Source organism: Stegostoma tigrinum, chromosome 22, assembly GCF_030684315.1.
Source record: "Stegostoma tigrinum isolate sSteTig4 chromosome 22, sSteTig4.hap1, whole genome shotgun sequence".
In the NCBI taxonomy this organism is placed as follows: domain Eukaryota; kingdom Metazoa; phylum Chordata; class Chondrichthyes; order Orectolobiformes; family Stegostomatidae; genus Stegostoma; species Stegostoma tigrinum.
The window spans coordinates 35,861,865-35,875,514 of NC_081375.1; the positions used below are offsets into that span (position 1 = coordinate 35,861,865).

The 13,650-nt window shown below is 40.9% G+C and overlaps 1 protein-coding gene across 3 annotated transcripts in view; it reads left to right on the forward strand.

Moving 5' to 3' along the window:
* LOC125463756 (phosphoinositide 3-kinase regulatory subunit 6-like) overlaps positions 1-13,650 on the forward strand; it is a 111,229-nt gene that overhangs the window by 17,389 nt on the left and 80,190 nt on the right. For 2 of the 3 annotated variants that reach the window (XM_048555412.2, XM_059653770.1), the window contains one exon: positions 12,468-12,548. The exons of the other annotated variant lie outside the window; for it this stretch is intronic. The gene's annotated coding sequence lies outside the window, so the exon portion shown is untranslated. The remainder of the gene's footprint in view (positions 1-12,467; positions 12,549-13,650) is intronic. 3 annotated transcript variants of the gene reach the window in all.

Here is a 13,650-nt window from a genome sequence, read left to right on the forward strand (position 1 = left end):
GATCATCATCTTTTCTGACGGCCTCAATTAGCATTTAACAACTGCAATTTGCTTGAACATAGGGTCACTTCGAGACTTGCCACGACCATATCCCAGATACTGACCTCATCAATAGCTAGCTTCAGCTACTTGAAAACAAAATGCTGGAAATCACAGCGGATCAGGCAACGTCAATGGGGGGAGAGTGTGCTAATTTCTGCGATCTGTTTAAACACAGTGCTCTTTCCCAGGATCACTGGTCTATTAGAGATAACAAAATGTGGAGCTGGATGAACACAGCAGGCCAAGCAGCATCTTTTGTGGTCCTCAGATCCAGCGTTGTCTTTTGAAATACCATGTCTATACCTGTTTTTCAACCAACAACTTCATTAATTTGATAAATGGTTATTCTGGTTGCTGAGAAGGGTTCACTGTACCTGAAACATTAGCTCTGAATTCTTTCCACAGCAAACCTCCTGAGCCTTTCCAACAATTTCTGTTTTTGATTCTGATTTCCAGCATCTGCAGTTCTTTTGGGTTTTTGTTTCTGATTGCAAGCAGCAAAGTCTCAGACACAGCAATGGGGCTGCCATGTGTGGCTATAGAACATTAACACAATTCAGAAATAATTCAATGATTTTAAAGGTTGTGAATGTTGGTATGTTGGGTGTGATTTTCCAAACCCTGGTGGATGAACCTCAATGGGCAAGACACCAAAAATCAGATTCTTGTCACTGAAACACTTCAATGATTAATGTTCACACTTTTCCAGATGGGGTGGTAGAGTATGTAACCAGCATGCAGCAAGAGATCTCAGCATGCATTTGCATCTCATTTACACTGCAACTTGCCTTTTCACTTAACTTCTACCCACTTAAAAAAAACTCAGCACTTCAGAAACCTGAGTACAAAAAACAGGCAGGTACCTGGTGATAATTGAATCAGAGATAATTGAAACTGCAGATGCTGGAGAATCCAAGACAAGCTGTAGAGCTGGATGAACACAGCACGCCAAGCAGCTTTTCTGATGAGGGGTCTAGGCCGGAAACGTCAGCTCCCCTGCTCCTAAGATGCTGCTTGGCCTGCTGCGTTCGTCCAGCTCTACACCTTGTTGTCTCAGGTACCTGATATGTTGCATTTTGTTATTCATCTCAGAGTAGGTATTTGCTGCTCTGTCCTTTTAAAATGAATTTGGCTTTGAGTGATACTTACAATTACTCACACCTCTCCAAGCACAGTAGATATGTCTAAGTGGACCAAGGCAAACAGTCTCCCTGTATCAAAGACGCACTCCAGTCAGCCAAAAGGGTGGTGGACCCTTTTGTGCCCTGGTCTGGTTGGGCTGCAGTGAGTCTGGGATGGTGAGGGCCTGTCCAGGATGTTCCCCATACTGAAGCTAGCTCATGTCTGCGCCTCTGCCTGGGTGTCTTTTGAAGCGGAGGAAATGGCCACAAGAAATTGGGAACTTGAATGCCATGACCTAGGATTTGGAAGATTGGGACAGGGAGCATATGGTCTTGAAAGCGAGTGTGTAGGTGACTTTGACTGGGGAAAGTAAAGGAACAACAGGGCAAGTGGGACATCAAGGGAAGTTTGGGGACCTCAGTGATTACAATCATTGTAAAATCCCTAAGGAGGGAACATTGAGGGTCATAGGGAAATACTGATGGCAAATCAGTGACGATGGAACATAATGGGGAGGCATGATTGGTCATGGGGTGAGGGGGTGGTAGGAGATGGTGCATGGAAGGTTGGCATTCCTGCACTTCCTGTTATGTTTGCTGGAGGCTCTGACCTTTGCCCATGCTTGCCTGGGTTTGATAGGAAGACTTCTTCCACCCATGAGAGGGACCAGACAGATTGGAGCAGCGTGGTTGGGTGAGGCATCCATGAAGCAGGGAACCACTGTCCCTGACTTGCAGCGAGTGAAGGATTGCTTGGTTCACCTTTCAATTTGACGGCAGAATTTTTGACCAAAGAAGGTGACAACAGAATTGAAATGTTCTTTGTTAATTAAGTCATCACAGAACCCATTTGCATATGAAATGAACTGGATGTTGATCTTACAAGAGAGCTTGTCATGGGTTATGGTGGAAGCAGTACCTTCTATAAAAGTAACTGCCATACTGGAACTACAAAAGGGAAAATCCTGGCCATTAATGCAAGCTCAGTCTTTGTTGCCAAGTGAAAGTGTTGAGAAAACAGATAAAAGAACTGGAATTCCTAATGAATAGCTACTCTGGTTTTGTAATGTTTCACAATCTTTTATATTAAAAGTTACCCTAAGGTCAACTTTAATCTGCATCTTTGCCTCCATTAAGATCACATGTCTGCTATAACCTCTATATCAACCCTTCTGCTGAATCCAATGACCGTGCCTTCCTGCCTTAGAATTGGCTGTTCCTAATGTACATCTCTCTGGCTCCCACATACTACCTTCCATAACCTTGATCATCCAAAATTCTGCTGCCTTTGAGCTTATTCACACCAAATCCCCTGTTTGTCCGTGTGCTTACTGACAGATTTGGCTCTGTCTTGTGTGATAACTCAATCTTAACATTCTCCATCTTGTTTTCAAATCACTTCATGGCCTCAAAAATTCCTGTCTCTTTTCTTTAGCACAACACCCCACACTCTTCTAGGTATCTCCATTCCTTGTTTGATGGACTTGGTGAGGAATTTTCCTGGACAGGCTATGGCCCTGAAACGGTCAGTCAGGAGCAGGCTCGTGGGTGTTGGACGCTTCCTCTCTCTCGTCTCACTGAGTGTGGGAGGGAGAAGATTAGGTCCTAAATTGGGTGGAGGGTAGGTGGTTGGGTGGAAAGTGTGACTAATCTGAGGGAAGTAGAATAAATGCAGTAAAGTGAAACAAGTGGAAGGACCTTTCTTAAGGTCACTTACCACGGCCTTGAATCAACCCTGCATCTCTTGAGCTGCAGTCTGCCCTCCCACCAATCGTGTACCCACCAATTCCCTGTCCCCTACTTCAGCCCCTATCTAACTAGGTGTGTCAGATCCCTTGACTCTGAAGCCATTGGGCATCGTTTCCTCAGCCACTGTTGGGAAGGTGAAAGCCCCTTACTCACTCACTCTCTCTCACTTCTGCAAAATACTAAGTCACTTGTGCCACATCCAGGCGACCATTAGACACTTCCCTCTGGGATGAGGTATCTGAGCTGGTGTGTGGGAATGAGTAAGCAAATGATGTAAGAACTGAGATTGAAGAGGTTATGGCAAGGGAACACGCAACAGGATGTTGGTCAAGAGAATTTATTGGTCATAGAAGATCAACTTCCTCTCTCACTTTAACCATTACAGCCTTCCACATCTTTTTCAATCTCCCACTTGAATGAAATATAGAACTTCACAGCATAAAACAAGGGGAGTGGGAGCACGGACTGCGTCAAGGAACAATGACTAAATCAGTAATTTGGGAAAGGTGGGAACTCGGTGTTGAGGGGTCTGAGAGATGCTGCATTTTATAACCTTTGACCTGTAGCTGGCAAGTGTCCATCCTTTGACTCTAAGCTCAGGGACTTGCTGCTAGTTTGGCCACTTAAATTAACACTTATTTTAGGAGTCAATTAGATAAGGTTAGACAAGCTTAGCAGGACTGGTAGTATGCTGTAATTGTGGGAATCTGCGGAAGACATTGCAGTCCCTGAAAACTGTAAACATGTGCAGCTTTAGTAACCCTGGCTCAGTGTTGATAAGCTGGAACAAATTGTTAACAGACAATCGGGGAGAAGTAGAGTTAATGGGCACATTGTCCCAGGAGGCAGGCATACCTCATGTGTTATAGAACACTTAGAGCTGGCCAATGCTCTGGGCCAGGAGGGTGCAATTGTGAGTCAAACATGTACAGAGATCCAGCAGGTAATGACAGAGGAGCCTCAGCTCTTTGGTGAACAGGGATGATTGTACTTTGTATCTGTGTGAAGGAAGAGAAGGACTGTATGGTACGCAAGTGAACTGACTATGGCACCATGGCACAGGATATCATTAAAGTGAATGTGAAAAGGAACATGGTAGTACTAGGGGACTGTATAATCATGGAGGGATTCACTATTCTCTGTAGGTGCTCCTGGGTACTCTGAAAGTTACTTTTGATGTCCTGTATTAGACTTCTGGACATTTCCTTGTAGCTGGAGATGATCTTGGAGTGAGAGGGGCAGTGTCCGGATGTCACAGTCTGCATGGGAACTAATGCCAGAGGTAGAACCAGGAATGTTGCACTGCTGTGGGAGTTGGAGGAGTTTGGGTTTGAGTTAAAATGCAAAACAAAGGTAATCATCTCAGTTTCCTCAACCCGCGTGCCAATTGGTATGGCAGCAAGCAGATTAAAGAATAAAACATCTGTCTGAGAGTGGTACAGGAGAAAGGAGTTTCTGTTTCAGGGCACTGACACCATGCAGTGTCATTAACCACCAGGAAGATGGAAGCAGTTCAAATGGGCAGGTTCCACTTAAACCAGGCCGGGATCAGTGTCCTGGAAGATAGTTTCAAACCTTATCCACTAACTGAGTTGGGGGAAGATTCAGGGGTGAAGGGAGATTTGAAAAGCCAAAGAGAGAAGTCAAAGTAACAGTACAATGCAATGATGCTGATAAAAGTGAGGCAGAGGAGGGACAGAATGGTATTGTGCATCAGCAACTAAGTCCCGTGCAGGGAATAGCAGTATAAAACTAAATTGAAAGCTGTTCAGCTGAATAGGTGAAGCATCTACAAGATATGTGAACCGGTGGCACAAGTAGAGATGAATAATTTAGATCTAACCTTCATTACAGAGAAATAGTCACACGATGACCAAGTTTAGGATTTTAATCTGAATTTCAACTGAACCAATCAAATTGGCAAGGTTAATCGAGACAAAAAGTTTATGGAATTTTTGTGGCCAACTCCTGGAACAATACACTGTGAACCAAACAGGGATAAAACTATTTTTAGATCTAAATTGTGTAATATGGCAGGGTTAATTTATAATCTCATAGTAATAGATTTACTAGGATGAGGTGATCATATTACAGTTGAATTACATGCCAAGTTGGAAGCCACTTCAGCCACAGACAGGAATCCAAAATTGAAGCACAGCCAAATGCATAGGCTATCAGAGGCCACCTGCGTAAGTAGGCTCAAAGGTACAGTGGTAAAGGAAAAAAAACTGAAATTTTGAACAAAAATTCATTGCATTTAAAACAAGAAAGTTCTATTGTAGTTTATTTGGAATGTTGAGGAAGACAAGGGGTCGAGTTTCACAGGCATCCCTGCTCTCCTGATACATATACATGACCACAGACCTTGGAGTACAAGGCACAATTTAAACACTTCTGGATGCTACCACATTTGGAAGCATTGTAAATTGAACGGAGGGTAGCATTGAATTTCAAATGGACTTGGATAGGTTGGCAGAATAGGGGGAGAACTGAAGACCGAGCCCTGGAGGAATATAAGCTAAGTGGGAATGAATGTGGACACGGAGTTAGGAGGGCTAAAGGGGGCCATGAAATGATGTTGGCGAACAGGATTAAGGAAAACCCCGAGGCTTTTTATATGTATGTAAGGAGGGTAGCTAGGGAAAGCCATAGGTTCATTTAAGGACAAAGGAGAAATTTATGCATGGATCTGAAGGAAGTGGATGAGGTCTTTAATGAATGCTTAGCATTGGTATTCACCAGGGAGAAGGACATTGTGGATGGTGAGTCTCAGGAGGGGTATGTTAATATTCCAGGGCATGTGAAGACAAAATAGGTGCAGGTGTCAGGTGTTTTGAAAAGCATTAATGTAGACCAGTCCCCAGGGCCTGATGGGTGGAAACTGCTGGGGTCTTGTTTGAAATCTTTGTATCCTGTTTAGTCACAGGCAATGCCTGAGAGGACTGGAGAATAGCCAGTATTGTTCCTTTGCTTAAGAAAAGCGATAGGGCTAATCCTGGAAATTATAGGCCAGTGCGCCTTATGTCAGTGGTTGGGAAATTACTGGAGAAGATTCTTAGGGGCAAGATTTATTCACATTGGAAAAATAGTCTTATTAGTGCTCGGGAGCACGGCTTTGTGTGGAGAAGGTCATGCCTAACAAACTTGTTTGAGTTATTTCAGGAAGTGACTGAGGATTGAGTCAGGGCAGTAGATTGTCGACATGGACTTTAGCAAGGTCTTTGACAAGGTGCCCCATGGCAGTCTGATCCAGAAGGTGAAATCACATGGGATCCATGGTGAGCTGGTAAGATGGATGCAGAACTGGCTTGGTCATAGAAAACAGAACAGTGTAGTCAGGGCTCTGAGGAAGGGCCACTGGACTCGAAACATGAACTCTGTGGATGTGAGTTTTTTTGCTGAGCTGGAAGGTTAGTTTTCAGACGTTTTGTCACCATTCTAGGTAACATCATCAGTGAGCCTCCGGTGAAGCGCTGGTGTTATGTCCTGCTTTCTACCACAATCTGCCATCCTCTGAGAAAAAGGACAGGAAATGACATCACCAACGTAGGAAATGACACCACCAACCCAAGGAAACCCAAACAGATAAATAGAAAGCGGGACATAACACCAGTGCTTCACCGGAGGCTCACTGATGATGTTACCTAGAATGATGACGAAACGTCTGAAAACTAACCTTCCAGCTCAGCGAGCAAACTCACATCCAGAACCTCAACCTGAGCTACAAACCTTCTCAAAACTCACTAACATTAACTCTGTTTTTTCCTTCACAGATGCTGCCGGACCTGCTGAGCCTTTCCAGCAACTTTGTTTTTGTTAGTGCTGTGAGGGTGTATTTCTGACTGGGGATCTGGGATCAATGGTGTTCCACAGGGTTCAGTGCTGGGACCGCTGTTTGTAATAATATATAAATGACTTGGAGGAGAGTATAGGTAGTCTGATTAGTAAGTTTGTGGACAACACAAAGATTGGAGAAGCTGCGGGTAGCGAGGATTGCTAGAGATATGGATTGGCTGAAGACTTGGATGAAGAAATGGCAGATGGAATTTAATCTGGACAAGTGAAAAACACTAGAATATAGGAGCAAGCTAGACAAAAATGTAAATACTCTTTAAAATCTGTTTTTGAGTATAGAAAATGAAAGAGCGTTGCCAAAGTAAGCATTTGTCCCTTATAGGCAAAGACAGGGGAAACTATCATCGGGACTGAGCAAGTGGCAGAGGTACTGAACAAATAATGTGCATCGGTCTTCACAGTAGAAGATGCAAATTGTTTCCAAAAGTAGACAGTAATTGGCCTGCTAACAGAGTTGGGAAATTATTAGCAGAGGCTACAGTGAAACACAAGAGATTAATCCTAATACATTCCCATGATCTGACGGCTTACATCCTAGACTGATTAAAATGAGCATATTGCCTCCTGAATTTTGAAGAATAAAAATGGAATTTTTAAAAACGGTTTCTGAAGGGATTGATAGGTTAGACCAGATATTTTGTTTCCACTGGCTGAAGATTGTAGAACGTAGGGGCACAATCTCAGGATAAGTGATCAATCAGTTAGCACTGAGATATGCAGAAGTTTCTTGTGGAATGTCGACTGATTTAGTGTGTTGTGAAGTATACTGCGTCAGTTGAGGTAATATATCACCACTGTGAAATGTGAGCAGAATTTCCACAACAGTTTGGATGTGAATAGGCTTAAAGTTTTCTTGGAGTTTAGAACTCTGAATAAAAATTAAAAGATGCTTCATAACTATAAAAGCTGAAAAAGTATCAGTCACTTAGGAAAATAGGGTGGAGATGCACTCTCATTGCTGTTTGGACTTTGAACTAATGACAGTGAAAGATTTGTATTTGATTCCAGTTAGAATGATGTGTGGTTTGGAGGGGAACTTTCAGGTGGTTGTGTTCTCTGGCATTGCTTGCCCTCATTGTTGTCCATAAATTATATTGTCTATTGTTTTAGTTGGTAGAGGTTGTGGCTTTTATAACTGCTGTTGAAAGAGGCTCCATGAGTTATTGCAATGTATTTTGCAGGCGGTACACACTGCCACCATGTTAGTGCATGTTTATGATGGTGAATGCAGTACCATTGATTCGTAATCTCTAGCCCATTCTTAGAGCTGTGTTCGGTTCTTGGGCTCAGATAGTTTAAACCAAACGCTTAAAAACAATTTGATAATAAGAATGATGAAACATCCGTAAATACAAGGTCAAGTAAATAAGTTGAATCTTTCACATTCTCGAGAGATCTGGAAATAAAGATGCATTTCCAAGCCTTGATCCTGGTTATCCGACTTACAATGGACAATCTAAAGTTTTTCAGATTGTTGTTTGGTTGAGGGATAAACAAAGCCATAACCCATCCTTGATTCTCCTTTGAACAGTGGAGTCTTTAGTATCCATCTGAATGTATAGATGTGGTCCTGGCTTAATATCTTCTCTGAAATATTGTGCTCCTCCCAAGGCAACATACCTCTGACGTACTGAGGCTGTCAGCCCTGATGATCTCATGGTGGTGGATCCATAGCCTTTGAAACTTGTGTAGACTTCCAATTTCTGGCTGCCAGCAGTTCTCACTTCATGTGGTCAAGGGGTAGTTTTTTCTTCCAATGATTACTTTGCAAAGAAAGGTTTTGTGTAATTCTCCCTTCCTAGCTCAATATGGCTAAACTGACAGACTCACCTATTCATGTATATTTTTTTGGTGACTCTGGGACACAGCATCACTGCATTCATGCATTCTGAGATATTGCCTAGAACTGCTGAGCAAGTTTATCTTTATTAGTTAGTTATTACATATCTAGTCGATACTACTTGTCATCAAAACATTATTTGTTTTATCACGATGCTGTTAGTTGGAGCAATCAGGGAATATAAAATGGGGTTGAGCAGGAATAAATATGTGAAAAGATTTGGCTTTCACCTTGAGGCAAGTGAATTTACAATCAATGTTGAAAATAGTGAAGCCATTGTAAACATATACAACGAGGATGAAATTGTTCCTGCCCACCTCTAAAGACTAACTTTATGAGAAATTAATTCAAGTAGACTTAGAATATATGAGCATGAATCCACTCATCATCACAAAACTGTTCAAAAGTTAATTCAAATGTGTAATAAAAATGTTTCAGTTTGTAGCAGAACTGAAGAAATGATCTGACGTTGGTGGCTGTCTCAACGATGCAATTGATTATCTTACCAATGGTTTGAAGGAAAGAGGAAGACAGATATATATCCGCTGCTGCTCTCAAAATAACATTTGGGATGTAATCTGCTGCTGTACTGCTGGAGTTACAAGTTACTGGTGTGACCAGCATCACTTGCCTGCGTCTAAGTTTTTGTTTGAAGATAGAATATCATAACAGTGTCAATATTGGCTATTTGAAAGCCCTATTCAAATAATAAAGGATAATAGTTCCCTCTTTGTGTTATATGACTTCTAAGAAAGAACTTGAGGAAGAAATCATACCCCAGGGCAAAACAAATGAACAGACTTGAATGCTGACGTTCCATCATAAAAGGGAGGATAAAAAAATTGAAACCCTTGTTTGAAAAGAAGTATTAAAAGCAGATTTGATCTGAATATTTGCAGTTCCGAATCAATTATATTATCAAAAGTATACGAGAAAACATCTGACAAAATTGTCTAACCAGTAAACAATACTTTCTTGAAAGGTTAATCTGGAAACCCATTGCTAGTCCCTGGCAAAATTAATGCCCATGTTACAGAAATTAAATGAAGCAATTGGCCTGTAACTGTAGTTAAGCGAAAAGATCCCCCAGTGATTGATTGAAAGTAATTTGAAGCTTGAACAATGATCAAAGATGCAAGATTGCACTCGTGAAACAGTGTAAATTGGCATCTAATCTGGAATGCGATACAACAAGGGATATCCAGGGATATATCTAATCTGGAATGCGATACAACAAGGGATATCCAGTGATACATTAATGAATACTATGAAGCTAAACTAACATTTATTACAGTCGGTTAGGTATCCTATGTTCTATGCAAGCGTTCTTGTAAAAGCAGAACCCATTAGATTTGCCACAAATGGCAAGAATTGCAGATGCTGGAGTCAGAAACAATACAGTGTGGAGCTGGAGGAAAACAGCAGGCCAGACAGCATCAGAAAAGCAGGAAAGTTGACATTTCGGGTCGGGGCCCTTTGTCAGAAAAAGGGTCTCGACCTGAAATGTCAACTTTCCTGTTCCACTTATGCTGCCTGGCCTGCTGTTTTCCTCCAGCTCCACAATGTGTTATCAATGAGATCTACCTTTCTTGACTTCTGGACTAAGGCACACTGCAAATATGTTTTCTTGGCAACAAATTCTCTCTTCCGCAGCTACTGGGACTTCATGATAACTGATGCTGTGTTGTCCAATGACCTCCATTACTGCTCAGTATTTAAATCTGCATGAATGTATCTAAGTTGGTGCTTGGGAGGCTAACAGTCAGTGACGCTATATGATCTGAAGTGTTTATAGGGGAAAGTATGACAGGATCTGGCTGTTCTTCCTGATGCAGATCTAGAGAAAGAAAGACTACAGTGTTGGTACATTGAATAAATTTTGCATCCAACCACATGGCTTCTTCACATATTTTGCTGACATTTAATGAATGGCAGAATAAGATTTTTTAAAAGAAAGGTAAGAATGTTCTGTTGACACCCGCACAACACCTTCCCATTCTCTGACATTCTCAATCCTACAAAGCTTAACAACTTTGCAGATAGTGAGGAAGATATTTATAGACTTCAGGATGGCATAGACAGAGAATTGTGAAATAGTGTACGGTGGAAATAGTGTAATGTAAATGACACAGGTTTGATGAGTGAAAATGAACAAAAATACCTTGCGGACTATACATAAACCTATAAGGTGGCAATTCAAGTTGATTATAAAAAGCATGTGGGTTACTTGAGTTTATAAATATTGACAAACATTAAGAAAGCAATCGTGCCAGAATTTTAAATCTCTGTCGGAATCACAGCTACATTGTTACAGATAATTCTAAGCATGACACTTCAGGAAAAATGCAGAAGCTGTAATGAGGGTACAGAGTGGTTTACCAGGATGCCATGTACATGATGGAACTCGAGTTTGAGGACAGTTTGCAAACTCTCCTTAGAACAGAAAAGGTTAAAAGGTTGCCATGCAGAAGTTTTCTAGATGATGAGAAGTTTTAATCAAGTAGTTTGAGGAAAAACGGTTTCCTTCGGTAACTGGTGCCGTGACAATATAATCAACAGCAAGAGGGAGAAGAGGAATTTTTTTCACTTGGAGCTGTTGGGATCTGGAACATACTATCTCAAAAGGTAGTGGAAACCGTTTCCATGGGTTATTTGGACTGGTATTTGAGGATTATGAATTTGTCGTATTGCTGAAAGAAATCCGGGTTCTGTGTCGAAGCTAAATTCTTTAAAGAGTTAGTACAGGTATGCCAGGCCAAATGGCCTCCTTGAATGTTAAAAGATTCTCTGATACTTTAATTCCAGTGGACCACACATTTCCAGTGCTCTTCCGTGATTGACAAAGCCATTGCAAATACGTAGGCCTGACAAATGTGGATCAATAATCACTTATGCTTTGAGATGTTTCCATATTTAAATGCACCATTCTAAGTACAAATTATTGCTGTTACCTGCTCTTTCTCCATCAGTACACATCCTCTTCTCCTTCAAATTCAATTTTAACTCCGCTTTGCTTTGCTTTGCTTTTAGTAATACTATGACTGCTAGCTTTTAGTTCTTTAATAGGTGTGATGACATGTGCAGAGAGCATTTAGCAATGTCACAGCAAAGGTTACATGTTTTTAAAAAAGCCTACAAGATAGAGAGTGACTGAAATATGCCTGGGAATCAAGATCCAGAAAAACCAGCAAAGTTTTAAGCTGGGGGTATAGGAAGAGTATCATTACAACTCAGGCAAAGCTATAAGCTGAATTCTGCCAAGTGGAAACGGAGAAAATGTTGAGTACAGGGAAGCAGAAGGGGACTTCAGATAAAGGAGGCACAAACTGTCATTTTGAAGGATTGAGGTCCAGTCAGAAGGCTTACAAGTCAACGTTATTGATTGCAAGAAGCAAAAGTACATTGGCAATGGCCCAGGATCTGATTCCGTGGTCTAGATTTTTTTTTCTTTTTCTCTTTCCCCTTTCTTTTCTGACTTCTTTCTTCCTCTGTGTGTAGTTTGGAGAATAGAGGAATTGGTTCAAATGGTCATTTCTTGTTCCCTTTTTTTTGAAGATGTTTAGCATTGACATGCATGTTAACATGATGTAATATGACTATATGTACCCACTGGCTTAATTTGCTCTACAATACTTGTTTTAGGAGCAGTAAATGTTAATCCTGTTTGAATTAATAACATTTAGGTACAGTTGTTGAAGATTATTAATGGACAGCACAAAGTTCATTAATGTGCTTGTGGTAAAGAGAGTTCAATCTTCCACTACTTGGTTCACTGGCCCAGAATGTATGACTTTGCTTTTGCCTCACTGAATCTGTAAATTAGCTACAAATTAAGTTATTATTTCATGTTACTTTTTCAGAACCTGGGGAAGAGTGATGCGAGAATGTGCTAGGAAATTGAGGAAAAGTAGTCTGTTCACACTTCATTTGGATATATGCAGGTCATTTGCCTCTTTACACCAGCTCTTTTGCTTATTTATACTGTATTGGCTTTCATTTCTCATTGCTACTTTTTGGTGTAAAAGCAGATGTTGTGATCTCTTAATTATGTGTCCATACTCATTATCAGTACTGTGAAATGCCCCTTATGAAGATGGTTTCAGAGTTGTCCTTTCAGAATTGAATTTCTTTTGAGATTATTTTTCCATGTATTTATGTGCATCAGCCACACACAAGATTTGTTGATAAATTGGCCAAGTCACCTCTCACATACAAGCTTATAATTGACTGGAACATCAGTCTTTTAAAGCTAATATTCAACTTAGTAAAATGATTGACCAGAAGCCTCCAGCGAGGCTCAGCAAACAGTAGCCTCTTTGTTAGCACCATAGTCCAACCTAATTTCTGGTGATGACAAGTCAGGTATGCATATAGGCTTTGAGTAGGTTTCCAACTGCTAAGAGGGTGTCCGTATTATCTGCCAAACAATCTGTTGAAAGTGAAACTGCTCCTGATGCTGGTTCAAAAGAGATGGCCGGGCAGCTAAAGACACAGTAATGCCCCAAAAGATCTATCTAATGGCTATCTGTGACAAAGACCAAGGTGGATATTGTTGGCTAAGTGTTGGTCAGAATGGAGGCCACTCCAAGGCAATGTCCCTTTTAATGTTGGATAATCGTAGTGTCATGCTTGGGAAGCATGTGAACATTGAATAAATAATTCGGCACAAAGCACAGCACTGCCACAATTAAAAAGTGTGGTTCAGCAGCAGTAGCAATGGATATGGGAAAGAAAGTGCAAGCTAGACTGTGACTTTGTAGCAGACCACATTAGTTCAGTTTCCCATCCTTATCAACTATCTTCTTTTCTAGTTTTGTCTGGATTCAAAAAGGAGAGCCACACTTATTTTCTGTAAAGGAAAGTTTAGGAAGAGGAAAATCTGTAGACATATAAAAGACTTAGAACAGACAACAAGCACTAAAACTAAAACAAAAATTGACAGGAAAATTGCAAATTGTTGTGTGTTTTGCTTCATCTAAAATTATGTTTTAGATTTTTAATTTATAATTTCCAATCAGTTGTTTAATTATGGAAGAATTCATG